This window comes from Macrotis lagotis, chromosome 1 (assembly GCF_037893015.1).
Source record: "Macrotis lagotis isolate mMagLag1 chromosome 1, bilby.v1.9.chrom.fasta, whole genome shotgun sequence".
NCBI classification, from domain to species: domain Eukaryota; kingdom Metazoa; phylum Chordata; class Mammalia; order Peramelemorphia; family Peramelidae; genus Macrotis; species Macrotis lagotis.
Window position 1 is genome coordinate 460,430,970 of NC_133658.1, and position 18,171 is coordinate 460,449,140.

Sequence of the window (18,171 nt, forward strand, 5' to 3'; positions counted from 1 at the left end):
TAGCACAATAACATACTTTTCTAATCACATAAGAAAGCAACTATTTGCAGCTTTAAACAAGTAAAATAATAGCTATCCTTGGGGCAAATGATGAGTCCTTTTCCATTTTTGCTAATTTGGCACCCCTGGCAGTCTATATATTTTATCTTTTTATGGAATTGCTCAGTATCTGTTGTGGCAATTACATTGAAAAGTTTTAGAATTCACATCGTTTTTGTATTAGGGGTTTTTATGTAACTGACATTACTCATATGAATTGATAAATTTTGATGGGAGGCAAGAACTGGATACTAATGCTTAAGGGTTGCAAAATCTATGACTTCATAAGTGGAAGAAAAGTCCACGTTCTCTACTGGGCAATCATAATAATCTTGCGGACTTAATGAATTTTCAAGTTCTATAGTGTCAGATAAAGTCAAAACTTTATACTGCTTAGTGCCTTGTGTCTAAACTTTGATACTCTTTGTAGACCAAACGGATATAGGATTCATCACTCCTGCTACAAAAGGAACACTAAATGTGAAAGAAGCAGTTTACAGACTCACTTGGTAACCTACTTTTGCAAATCACTAAATCAGAATAAGCTTTGTAGTGAGGATCAGGATAATTTAAATAGATTTACCATAGAAATCATCCATCTTCAGATTTGTTGGCTTGTTTCAATAACAACAAAGCACTCTCTTGAGTTGTGAACTATTTTATTTGCACTAATGTGGGGATAAAAACATGCTAACTCTTTTTAGCATTTTTATGGCAAGGGCCGGTGCTCTATCCACTATACCACCCAGCCACCTATGATAGTCTTTGTACTTCAAGGAGAGTATCAATTTTCTACTTCTACATCTGAGACAATGTGTTTGGACACACCTAACTTGGGCTAAATGAACTATTATTGTAATATCCCTAGCCTTATCCTGTAAATCTTTCCCTGCCTTACTATGGCTGATGATATGGTCTGTTGATAAATCCCAGGCTTACCTTTGCAGACTTCTTTGGCAAAAGACATGCTTCAGGCAAGTAGAGAAATCTTTTTTAAAAAAGGGACGGGTAGGTAAGTAGGCGTAGACACAAATCCATAAATGCCTTTAGACTCTTTTCAGCATAGTAAATTTTTCTCTGAAGTCAATGAAAGAAAGTTATACTATTATGTTTTTTTCTTTAGAAATAGTTATGTCTCTATTGATTTTCATTCCTTATTTAAATAACTTGTTGCATTACATACTTTGCTCTAATTGTGATGAATGAGATTCCACCTTAAACAAATTAGACAATTATGATAGTCATAAATGGGTTTGGTCATTGAATCTCTCTGGTGCTCAGTTCTTAAAATATCAAATAATTAGTAGGAGTAAACGATCTCTGTATTTACCTCAACTATAAATTAGGTGCAGAATCTTTATGGTAATATTATCTGGTGGGGTGGCTAAGTGGAGCAGTGGATAGAGTACAGGCCTTAGAGTCAGGAGGACCTGAGTTCAACTCCGGCCTCAGACACTTAATTATCTAGCTGTGTGGCCTTGGGCAAGCCACTTATGCCCATTGCCTTGCAAAAACCAAAAAATAAAAAAATGATAAAACATTATCTGGGAATCATTTACTGTATTTACATGTCTGTTTCCATATATATGTGTATATATATGATCTTTTCTTTTGCTGTCCTACCTATAGCTAGACAATTGAGCGACTCATTCCCTCTCATCACTGCAGATGAGATTAATGTATATAACCAAAAAAAGTAAAAAGTTTGGGTACAAAGACTTAATAAGATTTTTGGATGGAGCTGCCATGCTCTAAAATCTTTAATGTGGCAACAAGTTAGGTAGTAGAACTAGTAGGCTAGCAAAAGTGTACGGAATCAAGGTTAAGGAAGGGATCAGTGAGACAACCTGTGGCATCTTCTTTATTCAGGGCAGGAGAAAGGAGTGCCTTATGGTCCGAGGAGGGTACCTAGATAGGTCCTAGAATTCTGACCAGTGTTTCACTATGAATTCATGATTCCTTTGGTTATTCCATTTAGGGCAGCTCAAGAAACCAATATGAAATTCGCTGGAGGCGTAGGACTGTCTTCAAAACGAAAGTCAGGCATATGATAGTGCTTTCCAACTTCTCTCATTGCCAGACAGGATTTTCTTAGGGATGAGCATGAAATAATTAGAAATTGAAGGCATGCCCTTCCATTAAAGAATGGCTGATTAAATTGTGGTATATGAAGGTTAAGGGAAAAAGAAACGAGACAGATTTCAGAAAAACCTGGATAGACTTACAGAATAAGCAGGACACAGATACTATTATACACATCCAGTTATGGAATTTATGGGCTGTGAATGCAGATCAAAGCCTACATTTTCACTGTGCATTGTGTGTGTCTGTGTGTGTCTATGTGTTTGTGTGTGTATGTGTGTATATGTCTGTGTTTATGTGTATGTTAATGTGTCTATGTGTTATGTATGTGCATGTGTATGTGTGTATTGTGTGTGTCTGTGTGTATGTGTGTCTGTGTGTATGGGTGTGTATGTGTGTGTTTCTGCTTCTGATCAATTTCTCCTTTCCCATCTCTAAGTACCATGACATAATATGATTGCACATATTAAAACCTAGATCAAATTGCTTATCATTATAGTAAAAGGGGAGGGTGAAGGACAAATATTTGGAATTCAAAATCTTATCACACTGAATGCTAAAAATTATATCTACATATAATTCAAAAGAATAAAATACTATTTTTGAAGAGATTGCCTTGGCAGGAAAATAGGGCATAGGGCTTAGGGATAAGTCTGAGACAGCTCCCTGAGATGAAAAGTAAGATTGCAAAGAATAATAAAACATTTTTTATGGATATATTGTTTCCAACAGTCGCTATCAATTGAATTTCTCTTCCAACGACTGTTGTGGAAAGAATGATCTAGTAGATTCCTTTCCCAATGTTTTGTTTTACTATTCTAGGAATGTCACATTATCCCCAATACCAGAAGCTAATGAAGATTCAGTGTCTAATATGAGTGGTGAGTTTCAGGATTTCTTTCTATATAGTCATTGGAGGAATATTCAGATTTAAACGAAATTAAGTGCTATTTCATCAATTGCAGCATAAGCTAGATGTCAAAAAGATATTCTTTGAAGAATTCTTCTTGTGAAAAGAGTAATGCCAAATAATTGCTAATTCCCAACTTAGGAAGAATAAACAAGGACACTTTCAAAGGACTCCACAAGAGTCGCTGTTACAGTAACATTTGGAGCTTTGCTTATTGGTTATTTGGTTATTCGTAGATGCCAAAATAACCTAGCACCAATTTAGCAAGTGTATTGTTAGGCCCCCTTTGATATGCATTAAGTAGAATTTTGCAGATATGTAATCAAATTAATTCATCATTTGGTTGGAAAATTGAATGATAAATATTTGCTTAATTGATTTTAATTCATAATGGGAAGAAAGTTCTGAGTTATGAAATGATAACTACATTTGGATGTTTAACATCTTTTTACTTTGGGAATGATTTTGAATTGTCTTATTAATCATGAAAATTGTTGTGGAAGAAGTAAAGAGAAACTGTAAAAATCTTGGATAATAATTATAGCTAACACTAATATAGAGCTTTAAGGTTTGCCAAGAATTTTATACGTTATTTTCCTCCATTAGCACACTAACTCTGATGTGATTCCAATCTTACCCTGGTTTTGTAGGTGTGGAAAGAAGTTGAGAGAAGCCAAATGACTTGTCCCTGGTCATACAGCTAGTTAAATGTCTGAGGCTGGATTTGAACCTAGAGATACCTAACACTCATTCTAGTGGTTACTGTACTTGGATCTCAGGAAGAATAACTTTTATTTGGGGTGAATTTGTGTTAATATAATTTGCAATCCATAATTGTTGATCTATGAAATGGTCCAAATTTCTCCGCCAGTTATGAGATAGATGATAAGTTTTACGTAAAGAAGGTGGTGAAACTTGGATCCCATCCTGGGGGCTCTCACTTAACTGCATTCATGTTTCATGATTGTGAATTTACAGAGTTCTCCTTAAGGGATTAACTACCCAGGTAGCTGAGCCTGGGTCTTCTTGAGTCACTACTAGTAAATAACAACCTGAGTCCAAGCCATGCACCTCCCTGCCTGACATTTCTAAGGAGGCTTATGCTGAGCCTCTTTCTGATAACTTCATGGAATTGGTTTCAGCTCACTTTTGCTAGCCAATTAATGTGGTTTTTTTTTTTTTGCTGACCCAAGCTTTCTTGGTGTTCAGCTACCACTGAAGAGAGGCCAAAGGCAGTCTTGATGTCCATCCCTTCTTCTTAGTATCAGGAGAAAGGTGCTAGGTTAGAATTCACTCATTCAGCCACATAAGTGAAAGCCAGCCCTTGTGGGCAAGCTGTCTCTAAAAAATACTATGTGGAATTTTTAGTGTTTCACTCACATTGTTATTCTTACCCTCAGTGTAAATAATGAAAAAAAAAATGCCATACAAGGGAAAACCAATAAAGAGAAGCATGTCTTTCTTCGTCCTCTAAGATATTTGTGCATAATAACAAAATTATTCTACTGAACAAGACAATTTTCCATTTTACCCTGGTTCTTTGTTGACCATAGAAACTTTTGCTTCAGTGTGCTTGTCGTGTCATTCTCATGGGAACCAAAATGATCTACAGTCCAGATAATTCAAAGATAAGATTTTCTTAGTTAGGGTATAAACATATCACCCAATAGTCTCCCTCTAATTCTCTCAGTGGAGAACATTTGCACCCTGTGTCTCCTGTATCCTGTCTCTCCTCTGCCTTTTTCATAAGAAGGGTATACTTAGGGGTGTCACACTTACAAGGGGAGGTTACAAAAATAGATCCCCAACTCCACACCGTATAAAAAGGTGAGAAATAGTAGAGAATAAGTAACTGGTCCAGTGTCTCTCCTCTCTTGTCTTCTCTCCTGGAGACATCAGATGTCCTTCTGCATCTTCTGAATCTGTGCTAAAAAGTCCTCTCCAGCTCAAATGACTAGTTGAGACTTTGTCTTCTGGTAAAGAATCTGCTTAACATTTTACTCAGATCAAAACACATGTTTTCTTCACGAGACAATTATTACAATTTACAATCCCTTTATTGCCATATTGATGCACACACCTCACTTTAACACAATAAACCTTCCTTAGTATTTTACTATATGAGCAAACTCCCAATGAGAATTGTCATACTGTCTTGAGCTTGTAACATACATTCAACAATCATCTTAGTTCAGAGTACCCAGAATATGGTTTAAAATAAAACGATCTTGGCTTTTTTCTCTTATTACAATAATGGCTCAAATATTCTTAACGAAAATGAAATTTTTTAAAATATTCCCAAATAACCATTCGTTTTCTTTTTCCTGGTATACTTATCTGACTCACATTCCTTTCTTTAGGCTAGGCTTTAAAACTAATTATCCTATCCTAAGAATTTCCTATTCTTCTTCTTACCTAAATATCCCTTCTAAAAATTGAAGAAACTTAATTCCTATCTTAACATGTAGCTTTTAGCAGGTGTCAGAGCCACATGTAACACACCTAACCTATAGAGATAGGATAGCTAGGGGGCTATTATATGCAATTCAACTAAAACTTCTTTTTCTGTTTTGCTTAGTGGCCATAAAGATCCAGGACATGAAGATCCAGGACATGAAAGGAAAATTCTCTTAAAGGTATAGAATATTGAATATCAGTGTCCAAGCAGAGGTCGTGTGGGTAGTCAAATGTTTCAGGCCACATTTATTCTTCCAGGTGAGACATTATCCAAATGTCATTCTGGGGAAATCATTTCAAAGGGTTCCAAAGTTCAGGCCATACTGAGAAGTTACCCCTTTGGCTGCACATCACATTCACCTGATATCTTGGCTCCCTTGGCTGCAAGAACAAGACATTTACCCAGTAGCATTTCATTTTGATGACTGCCCTGGTATCAGATATAAAAAGAAAATTGATTAAAAGTCCAGTGATCTAAAATAATTGTTTTACCTAATTAGATATCCAAGTGAATCTAATTCACAATTTAGCTAGGGAGCGTCACAATCAATCAGCTCCCTTCCTTACACATATATATCATGTATTCAACATGTATCTACTCTCAGTGTCCCTGTCATCAGAATACATTAAATAGGATTATTTTCTAAACATTCAAAACGCAGTCAAGTTCTATTAGTATCGAGCATTCGTTCAGAAATTTTAGCTGTAAACGCAGGACCATTAACTGACCTGATTCCTAGCAGGAGATCAAATTGGGGAGGGGCTCATTTAGAATTTTTTAAACTACTTCCAAAGCAGCTGTTTCATTAGCTTCTACCCATTCTGAAAAGGTGTCAACAAAAACGAAGAGATACTCAAAACTTGTTGCAGGCGTTTTCATGCAGGGGTTTTTACTGTCTCTATTATAGTTTTTGAGATAAGAAATTTTCTGTCAATTCTCCACCATCCTCCTGCTGCTGCCATCTTCTCCCCTTTTTGTACAGCAAAGGAATCTTCCAAGGGGGGAGTAGGGTGGGTCAGGGGGAAAGGGAGACAGAAAAGGATATTTCCATTTAGGAATGTTCATTACCTTCCCTACTCTTGTATTCCACACTTTTGATCTAGCAAAGGCATCTTCCAAGGGGGAACAGACAGGACCTGGTGACAGGGGTGGGCAGATGGGGTTTGGGAATTCAGGGGATGAGATCTCTAAGTTTAACAAAAATGTAACACATTATGAACTAGATTTCACAAAATAATCTTTCTGTTATTACAGTTATAGCTGGACCTAGAGATCTAGAGCAAGTTCCAACACATCATGTAAAATTTCAGGGAGCCCATAGGGTCATGGTTTGATAATTTCTCGCATTAACAATCATTGATTTCAGTTTTGACATCCTTACATTAAAATAGTTCATATTTCCAAAAGCGGATCACATGTTTTACAACACCCTTCAATCTTACTTATGAAGTCACCTAATTATGGTTACATAATTTTTAATTTCCTAATCATTTTCCAAAGCCCCTCATATTTATTCAATATCATTGGAAAGGGTATCTTGCAGTTAAGATATAATGTAAACATTAAATTCTTAACCTACATGAAACATAACACGCTGACTTCTCATTCTCTTAAAAGTAAAATAAAACAACAGGTTCTCTTAAAGTTAACTTTATAATTATCACTTACATGCAAATCACTTTTGAATTTTTGCTTTATAAGCTTATTTTATCTCTTCTTCAAAATATATTCCTATTTCAAAGAAAATAAGATCCTCTATCAATGTTAGTGTTACACAATAATTTCAAAAGCCCAATGTACACTTATTACCTATGACAGTGTTACATCTATAAGTATAATTTCCTCTTTTAAGCAGATAGTAAATAAGCTACATTTATCTCACATATCAATATTCCCTTCCACAAACAAGAGGTGACAAACAAAGCCTTTCACAAATTTTCTGGGCCAAAAGACCTCTAGAACCCATTAGCAAGGTATTCTCTAGTTTTTTTTCTCATAACAGATCTTTAAAAATGTGATTTCAATGCATTCATAGTTTGTTTTTACTAAACAATTTTAAAGTCTCAAAAAGTATAGCTTAAATTGTTCTAATACAAAGTTTACTAATTGTACACAGTATATTTCAATTACATGTATGTTTTCTTTACTCCCTGAAACTTTAAAAGACAAAGAATTCTTAAGACCAATTGTTGCTAAAATATCCCTTATGACAAGTTTTCTTTATACTTCTCTTAAATTCCAAAAGTCATATTCAAATTATCCTTAAATCATTTTCTTTTCAAAAGCCTAAAAAGTTTGCAAATTCTTATTATTTTTATCAGGACAACTCTACGTTCGCAATGCTCTCACTTATAAGAGCTTTCTATATTCACTGACCAACATTTCTTAATATTAGAATATCCTCCTGGGAATTGGAGATTCCCCACAATTTGAGATATCAAAGTAATACGTACTAATTCATTACCTTTACTGTTTATCATTACTCACTAACTCCAGATTTTTCCCAAATACATGAACTACATTCCAATCAGTGTATTAGCTTCCCTTTGTTTAGTTATTTTATTCTAAAGCTAATTCACAAGTCTGTCCTTACTCCCACGACTCTGGAGGGGCCATAAAACATCAGAAACCAAATTCAAACATATTTTTTACAAACTCCTTAATTCAATTTACATGTATCTTTAGATTAGCACATTATAGGATCAACAATAACATAATAAAATTATCATTTACCAAGCAATTGCCTTCATATCAAACTTTTCACTTTACAGGGTTTATTTACTTTTCCAATCACTTCATTGCCAAACATTGCACAAAGTGCCAATTTAATGCACTTTTTAAATCACCCCAACCTCATATAAACACATATCTCCCTACAGACTGATAACTCTATACTTTCTTCTTTTCTTACAATGATTTGTAAACCATTTTTCAAAGTTCCCAAAATCCACCTTTTGTATGCATGGTCAATTTCCATGCTTGACAATTGTTTCCAAAACCCTGATTTTCCCCATGTCTGAATTTTCTTTCAAGTTCTTTCCAAACCTCTGACTATATAGAGCTCACAGTTTCCCTCAATATCCTGTTCTACCATTCTTTTTCATTAGCTCTTCTTGACTGTAATTCATACTATCCTGAACTAGAGTCGCATAGCTTATAGAGTCATATAAACAGCAGGTATGATTCCACTTTTCACAGTACCTTTTCCATTCTAAGGTTTTAAAATTTAACATTTCTTGATTATAACTGCTAGCATCCTGGAGAAGGCAATCATTCACAAATCTCTTAGCCTAATTAGAGTATTTCCTGCCCCCTTCCTTCAAATAGAGTAAATTGAATAACTTTTATAAAGAGACTGTCCAAGATTCTTTCTGCGGGGGGGGTGGGGGTGGGGGTTGATCTTCTATTTGTTAAATCCTTAACATGTCCCATAATTTTCTGTAATAACTAACAAATCTGAATCTATATTGATAAGCTCCTAAAGCTCTAATGATGCCATATCATTGTGGAAAAAGATTAACTATTTAGTTTCCCCTACATTGGCATATCTTGGTAACCACATTATACACTTTAGGATTAACCTGACTCTCTTGTCTTTCAGAAATTTATTTTCCCTATTTTCAAATTAAAATAGCATATCTTTCTATGATTTATTTGTTTAACATATTTGGTAATATTTGCTATCTCTTTCCTGTTTCTTTAACTTAAAAATAAGGTTCCTTTTAACTCTCCTAATTTTTCCTGAAGTAACTCTCTTTCCTGAAAGGGGGAGGGAGGGGGAAACACTCTGGCAGCACAGAATCACAGAGAATGGGGAAGAGAAGGGAACAAAAAAAGGAATATTCGGGGGTGGTGGTGAGAAGGTTGGCCTCAGTCAATTTAACACAAAACCCATTCCTTTTTAAATATTTTTTTTAAACACTTGTGGAAGAGCCCAAGAGACAATGCAGGAGTGAGGAGGGAGGGATCATATTACCCATTGTAATGCAGGCAGAAAGCAGGCTCAAGGGGTGAGCCAGTGAAGGCTTAGAAGTCTAAAAAATCTAGATGCCTGAAATAACAAAGAGCAGCAATTGAAATGACACAATCCAAGGAAATTTTTAAGGGAACTTTTCTCATTTAATAAATCAATACAAACAGCAAAACACACAAGTAAATAGACAATCTAAACAAATAAAGATAGATGAGGCACAAGCACAGATTACACAAACACAACAGAAGTTTCCAAATTGACAATCTCAACACATATCAACAAATACGGGCCAATGACAAATTCCTGATGTATCAGGAATGCCATGAGGGGAGATTTTCGTGTCGCATCTGACAATCTCTCCCAAAGGCCGACCAAATATGTTCCTTTCTATCACAAGGAACATCCAAAAGAGGGGACCTGAACATCATGTCTGATATGGAATTCCCTTGCAACCAAATGTCTAGGCCCAGAACCATAACAAGCTTACCACCAGAGGTATAACAAGAACTCCATTCAGGCTGAATGGGGGATTGCAAACAAGGAGAGGTTCATGCTAAGACTTTGAGTATCTAGTCCTGGGGCCCTGGGACATCATCAGGGGCTGGCTCCCTCGGAAAGGGAAAGACAGTCCATTTTAACCTAAAATTGAGGCTCCAGTGTTCCCCTGGGGTGACACAAAAAACTAAGATCTCTCTGGGGCCTCCAAATGCTGAACCCAAAGTGCGAGACAGAGACCCAAATTTGATAAATTTGGAGAGCTTTAATTTCCCAGGGACTTCCTGGGAATGAAGAGTACCCAAGTAAGACAATACCTGAGTCTTCAGAGGATAGGGTTTTTATAGTGTTTTAAGGGGAGGGGGTACTGAGAGCAAGCAGGATACGGAAGCAAAGACAGCAATTAGATATACTTTCTTGTCATACCACTACAAGCATATGTAAACATATGGTTCAATATGAATGGGGGAGTAGACAGAATGTGAAAGGGTCTGGGTCTTTGAGTTATGTCTGAGCATGTTTCCTGAGATGGAGGGAGTCACATATTCATGGGCTTCCAACAGGTTTGAGGGGGTGATATTTACTATCTTAGGGTTCCAGCCACATCTGGGCAAGGGGAGGCAGTCCTATGATGAAGCAGGAATTTTACAGATACAGCAAGATAATTAGGCTAAAAGGGTGCTTTGTAAATCTTAGCCAAATTTATGGTGTATCGGTGATACCCAGAATCAAGCATTTGGGTCCTGTCAGATTATTTTCAGACCCAAAGTCTCCTAGCCAAAGTTATATTTCTGAGGAATTTCTTGGGGCTCAGAAAGGTGCCAAGGACTCCTTCTACACAAGGATTGCACAAATATTAATATTGTACTTCAATCTAAAGTCTAATTCTACCCCTTATCACTATGAATGTAATATTACTTAAGTCATTTAACGAGACCTCACTTCCTTCATCAGGAGTAAAGATAGTCCTGTACTAGATAAGGGTGCTATAACACAAGTTTTTCAAGGGAAAAGCCTTTTTGGTCATCTGCAGGAAAAATAAGAAATGAAAATGTTGAAAATGTACCTAGGCAATATGGATAAATACCGAGGTAAAAATGATTGCCATTCACAGACACAGACATTACATCCAAAGGGAAATCATCTTCTGAATACACAATACACCAATACACATATACAAAAAGAGGCCTAAAGAAACACTAGATCTTAATTTTATTAATGCTAATACATCTCTTATATAATGTCTATACATAATTTGATTATATAAACCTAGAACAGCATTCAAAAAACTACATGAATGAAAATGTGGAAATACACTTTTCCTCACCTTGAACTTCAGGGGTTTCTCATGGCTATTTAGAAAATGGAAAAAAGTATATAAAGACAAACCAGTTGCTGAAAGGTATTTTCATCTTTCCTCATGATATGTTATTATCATTTTTTTTTTGCATTCACAACCTATTTCATGGGTTTGGCTGATGGAAAAAAAAAAAGAGTTCATTCATCTTTAAACCACATCCAATCTATGACTGAAACATTGATAGGAGTAGCAGAACTCTACCAGTATTAAGTACATCAAGATACAACTAAGCTCACCTACACAAATATTTTTCATGATGAGCTCTAAACATCCACATATATACTCTCTAACATATGTCTTGCTTCACATTAAGAAAAGGTCTTATATTTATGAATTTTTCTAAAATGTATTTAACTTTAATTATCTTTGCATCATGGTAATATTTAATTATTCTTTTTTCCCCACTGAATCAGAGATGTATCAGATAAAGTACCCTCATATTGCAGTATTTTATTCTCTTTTCCCAAACGGGGAAAATGCAAGAAATAAAATGATCACAAAGTAATTTTTTAAGGTTTGTTATGAAGATTCATGAATATTCAACTATATCTCTTTTCTTATTAAGAATTAATTATATGTAGTATCATATGCAAATAAATTGTTATGATTTTGTTAGAATGTTTACACATGTGTTTTCTTATTCCTAGTACTTAGTCGATGACTTTTTTGAGCACATTTGATATACAACTCACAGTCTTATTGGTAACATACTGTTGAAAGAACCAGGAAAAACAAGCTTACAGGAAAAAGGAACTCTCATTAAGATGTCCTGTAGAAGGTGGGATGATTCTTACGTAAGAGGAAGTAGAGATGAAAAGGTAAAACTTTACTGGCTTGGGGAAGAATTGAGAAAATTCTAAAAAAAATTAAACTCTTGAGGAAAATGGAGGAGGCCCATGTAAGAAGACTAGAAAAGTAGGAAAGGCTATTAGGGTATTAAAGGTTTTAAAGTTACAATTAGAGAATGGGGGGGGCAGAGAAATCACTTGGGTCAGCCCTGGGTTTTCAGGAAAAGGATTTAAGTTCTGAAAACAAAAAGAGGTTCAGCACAGGCCAACCAATAGGATGTTGTCATAGTCCAGGCAGGAGGAGATGAGAGCAAACATGAGAATGGAGATGGTATCAGAGATAAGACTCCCTCATAGGCTCCACAAGAATCTTAAAATGATGACCAAATTCTAGAGTAGAAGAACCCACAGAGAGACTGAATGAAACAGTTTTGAAACAATTTTACAGCAAAAGATAATTTGGAAGATCAATAGGAAGACTTTGTTAAACTGGGGTTGGAAGGAGCCATAGGAGAGCCAGGGCTGTGCCCGAGTGAATAAGCTCCAGCCTTACAGGTACAGCCTGTGGTGACCTGTGACCCTGGGGGTACCAGGGTTCTTGGCATTGAGTGCAACCTCCAGACCTCTCAACCAAGGACAACTTGGAAGCTGAGCAAAGAAACTGCCACACACCAGAGTGAACATGGAGCACGGGCCAGGGCAACTCTCTCCATGAATTCGAAGCCGGCTTGTGAAGCCACCCCAAAGGGAGCCAACTAGTAGCTGTTTCCATAGTGCTCAGCCCACAGATGGTAAGGAGGTAGGGCGAGAAAGTCAAGGTCTCTCCACTATCCCTGGAACAGGACTCTGTTTCTTTGTTCATACTCAGATCATGATTGGAGTCTGAGGCCCTCCACACAACTCCAGGGCAGAAGGGGGAATGCTTATGATCATCCAAGCACAGACCTAGAGAGCAGTTAGAGTCTATCATAAGATCTTGAAGCAGTTGAGGTCCCTTGGTAGGGCTGCCTCAAAAACACTCAAAACTTTGGGTTGTGCATTAAAACCAGGTTATAGGCTGGGGAAATGAGTAAACAGCAGGAGAAAAAGAATCTGAACATAGATAATTACTTTGGTCAACATGGAGGATCAAAACACATACTTGGAAGATGAAATAGTCAAAACTTCTATATCCAAAGCCTGCAAGGAATAAATCAATTTGTCTTAGGCTATAGAAAAGCTCAACAAAGATTTTAAAAGTAATTAAGGGTGGTTGAGAACAAATTGGGAAGAGAAATGAGAGTGATGCAAGAAAATCAAGGAAATGGTCAAAAGCTTGGTGAAAAATATACCAAAAAAATCATATAAAACAATTTGATTTCCTCTGATATCCTCTCCTGAAAGAGATCCTAAGGGGACAAAAAAACTTTGAGGGATATTATAGCCAAATTGCAGAACTCCCAATTCAAAAAGAAGATATTATAAGCAGCCAGAAAGAAACAATTCAGACATCGTGGCACTACAGTCAGGATTATGCAGGACTCAGCAGCATCTTCATTAAGGGTTCTTTAAACTTGGAATATAATATTGTGGAAGGCAAAAGAACTTGAATTACCAAGCAAAACTGAAGATCCTCTTTCAAAACCAGAGAATAGGGAAAATCATTAATCTCTTCTGTGGCCTGACAATGATGGTTTCACATTATAACTGCCCAAAAGTGCTCTTCAAAAACTATCATCTTTGTACAATACTATCTAATCTCTTCTTGTCTCTTATTGACAGAACAAGTCTCCCAGTATTCCTGATTATTGTTTTCCTGAGTTTAATTAACATGGGAGCAATATCTAGAATTCTTACTTTCTTATTAAATGGGAAGGTGATTGATGTCAAGGCTACTCAGTGTTTTTTTTTACCAGGAATATAATTTTAAGAATCTTATTGTACTTAGGGATGGGCATCCTCTCAATTTACAATTCTTTGCCTCTACAAAAAGAACTACTGTCAATATTTTGTGTTCAAATAGGTCCATCATCTTTTTGTTGTTCATCCATTTGGGATACAGTAGCTGGGCGAAAGGGTATGCAGAATTTTATAGTAATTTGGGAGTACTTCCAGGTTGCTCTCTAGAATGTTTGGATCAGTTCACAACTCCACAACAGTGCATTATTGTCTCAATTTTCACACTATCATCCCCACATTAAACATTTCCCTCTTTTGTTATATCATTCAATCTAATAGGTGTAAGGTAATATCTCAGAGGTGCGTTAATTTGCATTTTTCTAATCAATACTGATTTAGAGCATATTTTCCTAAGACTATGGATCATTTTGAGTATTTTTTTGTCAGGAAATTTGGCTGTCCATATACTTTGCACATTTATCAATTACAAAATGGCTCTTATTTTTATAAAATTCTTCACTCTATAAATGTTTGAGAAACGAGGCCTGTATCAGACAAACTTTGTTGTAAATTTTTTTCCACAAAATAGCTATGTATTTTCCTCCATCCTATTTCTTCCCCACTCATCCTCTTGTCTTTCTTTTCATCTCATCTTCAAAAGTTTTGATTCTGTCTTCTATGTCCCCCAATCTGTTTTCCATTCTGTGAATAGTCTCCCTCCCCCTTTCTTTTATCCTTTTCCCTTTCTCTTTTTTACAGAGTAAGATAGATTTCTAAAATTCAATTGAGTATTTATGTTACTCCCTTTTGGAGACATTTCAAGTATTAAATTGCTCCTTCCCACTTTGATGGGAGTAACTTTCAAATAAGTTTCAAGGTGGTAGGATTTTGTTCAATCTGTTGTTAGCCTACCTTCCTCCACTCTGGTTCTTCCTCCTACTGTTGGCTCTCATCCAAGACCTGGAAAAAGAGAAAAATCAACAGTTTCTGGCAGCCAAAGAGGGCAAAGGAAAAAGGTGCCTTGAAAGGAAGTGGTGACAAACCAAGAGGAAGAAGCCCTAAGGGAGAATTGGAACTGCATTTCCTGAGCATGCTGGCATGCTCTGAGTCATTTGATGTCTATACATGTGTTATAATATGAGGGCATGTGCATGTCAGGGGAGAGGGAGGGAGGGAGAGAGGGAGAGGGGGAGAGAGAGAGAGAGAGAGAGAGAGAGAGAGAGAGAGAGAGAGGGGAAGAGAGCCAGGAAAGAGAGAGAAGGATTTCCTTACAGGTGGCATGTCATTTTCTCTTATCTCCTTTCTGTTTACTTTTCAAGGCTCTGTCAGTGTTGAGGTCTCAGAAGGAGATAATGAGATGGATTAACTCACAAACACCCATCCTTATCTACTCCCCCAACACACAGACATGTGAACACATACACATGTAAACAGCATCACACATTCACTGTAATATAGACCCACTGTCATACAGACTCATGCATTGACACGTACCCACTGACACTCACCCAGACAGATACATCATCACAGAGTATCTACAATCATATAGGTACACAAACAGATTCAATCACTCCAGAACAGACACACAAGCACACACACACATGCCTGCAGCCAAGTCCATATGACCACAGATAATGGATGACAGACATGCTGACCTTAGATTCAGATAGTTTCCTGATTCTCATTGATACACCATACCATCCCAGTAGACATGAGCCTCCACCCTTTTTCTCAGGGACTCCATTCCAGACCTCAACTTCTCTTGCCTAATCCACCTCCCTACATTGGAAATAAATACCACCTAGGCCCTCCCATCCCATCTTCTTCCTATCTCAATTTGCAAAATTTTCTACAAGCACAATTTTCTAACTAAGACATGACAGAGGAGGGAAGCATTTTGGACCATTATTTTGGGTCAAATATTAAGGAATTTAATCTGACCCTGTAGGATTGGATGGGAGATAGAGATTCATAGCAGCTGAAATGTGGGAGGAGTTTGTTCTCTCTCCCACCTCCCATATTGGATATCTTGTCATAGAGATCCAAATCAGTTGAAAAAATTATAACAGCTACGTGACTGAGCAAGATCCACCTCCTCCAGACAGACATGAACAAAAAGAAGCAGTCATTTGAGGCCAGAAGCATCTTTGAGGTTCATGAGTCCTGAGAGCAGGTCATGACTTAAAGTTGAGTGGGACAGAGGACTCCATCAGAAATAAATAAGGATCAAGATTCTGTCAAACCAGAGATGTTAGCTCTCCTTTACACAGATGTTCCCTATTTACTTGTCTCACTATGATTTTAACTCAAAGTTGTGCCCACCCTTCCCATGGGCACTATTTGTGGAGGATTGTTCCATAGATTTTCAGCAGGAGGAAGAATGAATGTTTTCTGTTTACTATTCCTATTATACAATCTTACTAAATGCCATTCCAATGAGTTACTTGTGTCCACAGTTAGAGGGAAACTCACTGGTAGGGGCTCAGAGTATAAGAATAGAAATTCATCTACAATGGCAAAGATTAGAAAGACAACTGCTCTCACTGCTAGCAAAGTATTTCCTTTCTCAGTTACCATCTCACCATCTCACATTCTTGACTAAATGCTAAAACCCACAATCTCTACTGAACAAATTATGGTGAGTGATGCCTATTCTGCTTTGAGATTGGGAAGCTAGTTTTAAAAACCAAATATAGAATTCATTTATTCCCCTTTGCCCAGCCACAAAGAAACAATTTAGAGACCAAGGAGCCACAGTAAAGACTGTGGAGGACCTAGCTGCATCAACATTAAGGGATTTAAGGGCCTGGAATGCCATATTCTGAAAATCAAGGGAGACTGGAATGCAGCCAAGAGTGAAATAAGGAGACTCTCAACTTTTCCAGATGAAAAGACCAGAGTTTAATAGAAAATTTGGACTTCAAATGGGAGACTGAAGAGACTCAAGAAAAACTTTAAACAAAAAGGGTAAAGGGGAAAAAACTGCTATCCAATAAGATGAAACTGGCTATATCCCTACCTGGGAGAACGACTTTAATAGCTCTTGAGAATTGAAACTCTATTGGAGAGAATATACTTAGCCAGAAGTGATGGACACTCATGACTTTTCTAGGACCCAGAATTATTTGAAATAATACCTCCTTAAAAAGGGGGAGAGTAAAGAGATTGGGAGGATGATTGAATGGGGTAATTCTATTTTCATTAAGAGGTACAAAGGGCCTATTGCAAAAGAGGGGAAGAAGGCAGGAGGTGAGAACCACTTGAATCTTACTTTCACCAGATTTGGCTTAAAGTTAACATCAAACACTCAGTTAAGAAACTTATCTTACCTTTCAGATATTAAAAGGGGAAAGGGGAGGGGGAGGAAAAAAAGGGAACTAACAGAAGGAAGGGAAGGAAGGAGGGGAAAAGGGAAAGGGGAAAGAAGGAACAGGCTTGGATATAGGAGGGAAAATACACTGAAGGTTGCGGTATTCAGAAACAAAGCACTGGGGACTATGGATAAAGAGAAAAAAGGGTAAAAATACAAACAGAGGGAAGATAACATAGAGGGCAATAAAGAGTTGTAATTATAGTTTTGAATGTGAATGGGACGGACTCTCCCTTAAAAAGGAAGCTAATAGCAGAGTGGATTAAAGAACAAGATCCTACAATATGCTGCTTACAAAAAACTCATTTGAAACATCAAGATACATACAAAGTAAAGGTAAAAGGATGGAGCAAAATATATTTTGCTTCAGCTTAAGGGAAATGGGCAAGGGTGGGGGTGGGGGGCTATGTGGTGTAGTGGATAAAGCACTTGCCTTGGAGTTAGGAGTACCTGGCTTCAAATCTGGTCTCAAAGATTTAATAATTACCTCGCTGTGTGGCCTTGAGCAAGCCACTTAACCCCATTTCCCTTGCAAAAAAAAAGAAAGAAAAGGGCAGAGGTAGTAATCCTTATCTCAAACAAATCAGCTACTAAAATAGAGCTCATTAAATGAGCTAAGGAAGGAAACTACATCCTCCTAAAAAGGACCACAGACAATAAATTAATTTCAATACTAAATATGTATTCACCAAATGGCATAGCATCCAAAATCTTAAGAGGAGAAGTTGAAGGAGTTACAGCAAGACCTAGACACTAAAACTCTACTGGTGGGAGACCTCCGTCTCCTTCTGTCAGATTTAGATAAATCTAACCAAAAA

General features: G+C 36.9%; 2 long non-coding RNA genes across 13 annotated transcripts in view; one reads left to right on the forward strand and one right to left on the reverse strand.

Moving 5' to 3' along the window:
• LOC141506640 (uncharacterized) overlaps nt 1–18,171 on the reverse strand; it is a 76,090-nt gene that overhangs the window by 6,181 nt on the left and 51,738 nt on the right. For 8 of the 12 annotated variants that reach the window (XR_012473938.1, XR_012473941.1, XR_012473940.1 and 5 more), the window contains 3 exons: nt 14,896–14,943; nt 4,563–11,432; nt 979–1,116 (listed from right to left, as the gene is read on the reverse strand). This is a non-coding gene — a long non-coding RNA (uncharacterized LOC141506640). The remainder of the gene's footprint in view (nt 1–978; nt 1,117–4,562; nt 11,433–14,895; nt 14,944–18,171) is intronic. The other 4 variants (XR_012473942.1, XR_012473936.1, XR_012473939.1 and 1 more) reach the window with 4 other exon arrangements.
• LOC141506641 (uncharacterized) lies at nt 184–6,144 on the forward strand. Its single transcript, XR_012473946.1, has 3 exons — nt 184–548; nt 2,944–3,002; nt 5,610–6,144. It is a non-coding gene; the product is annotated as an uncharacterized LOC141506641 (long non-coding RNA).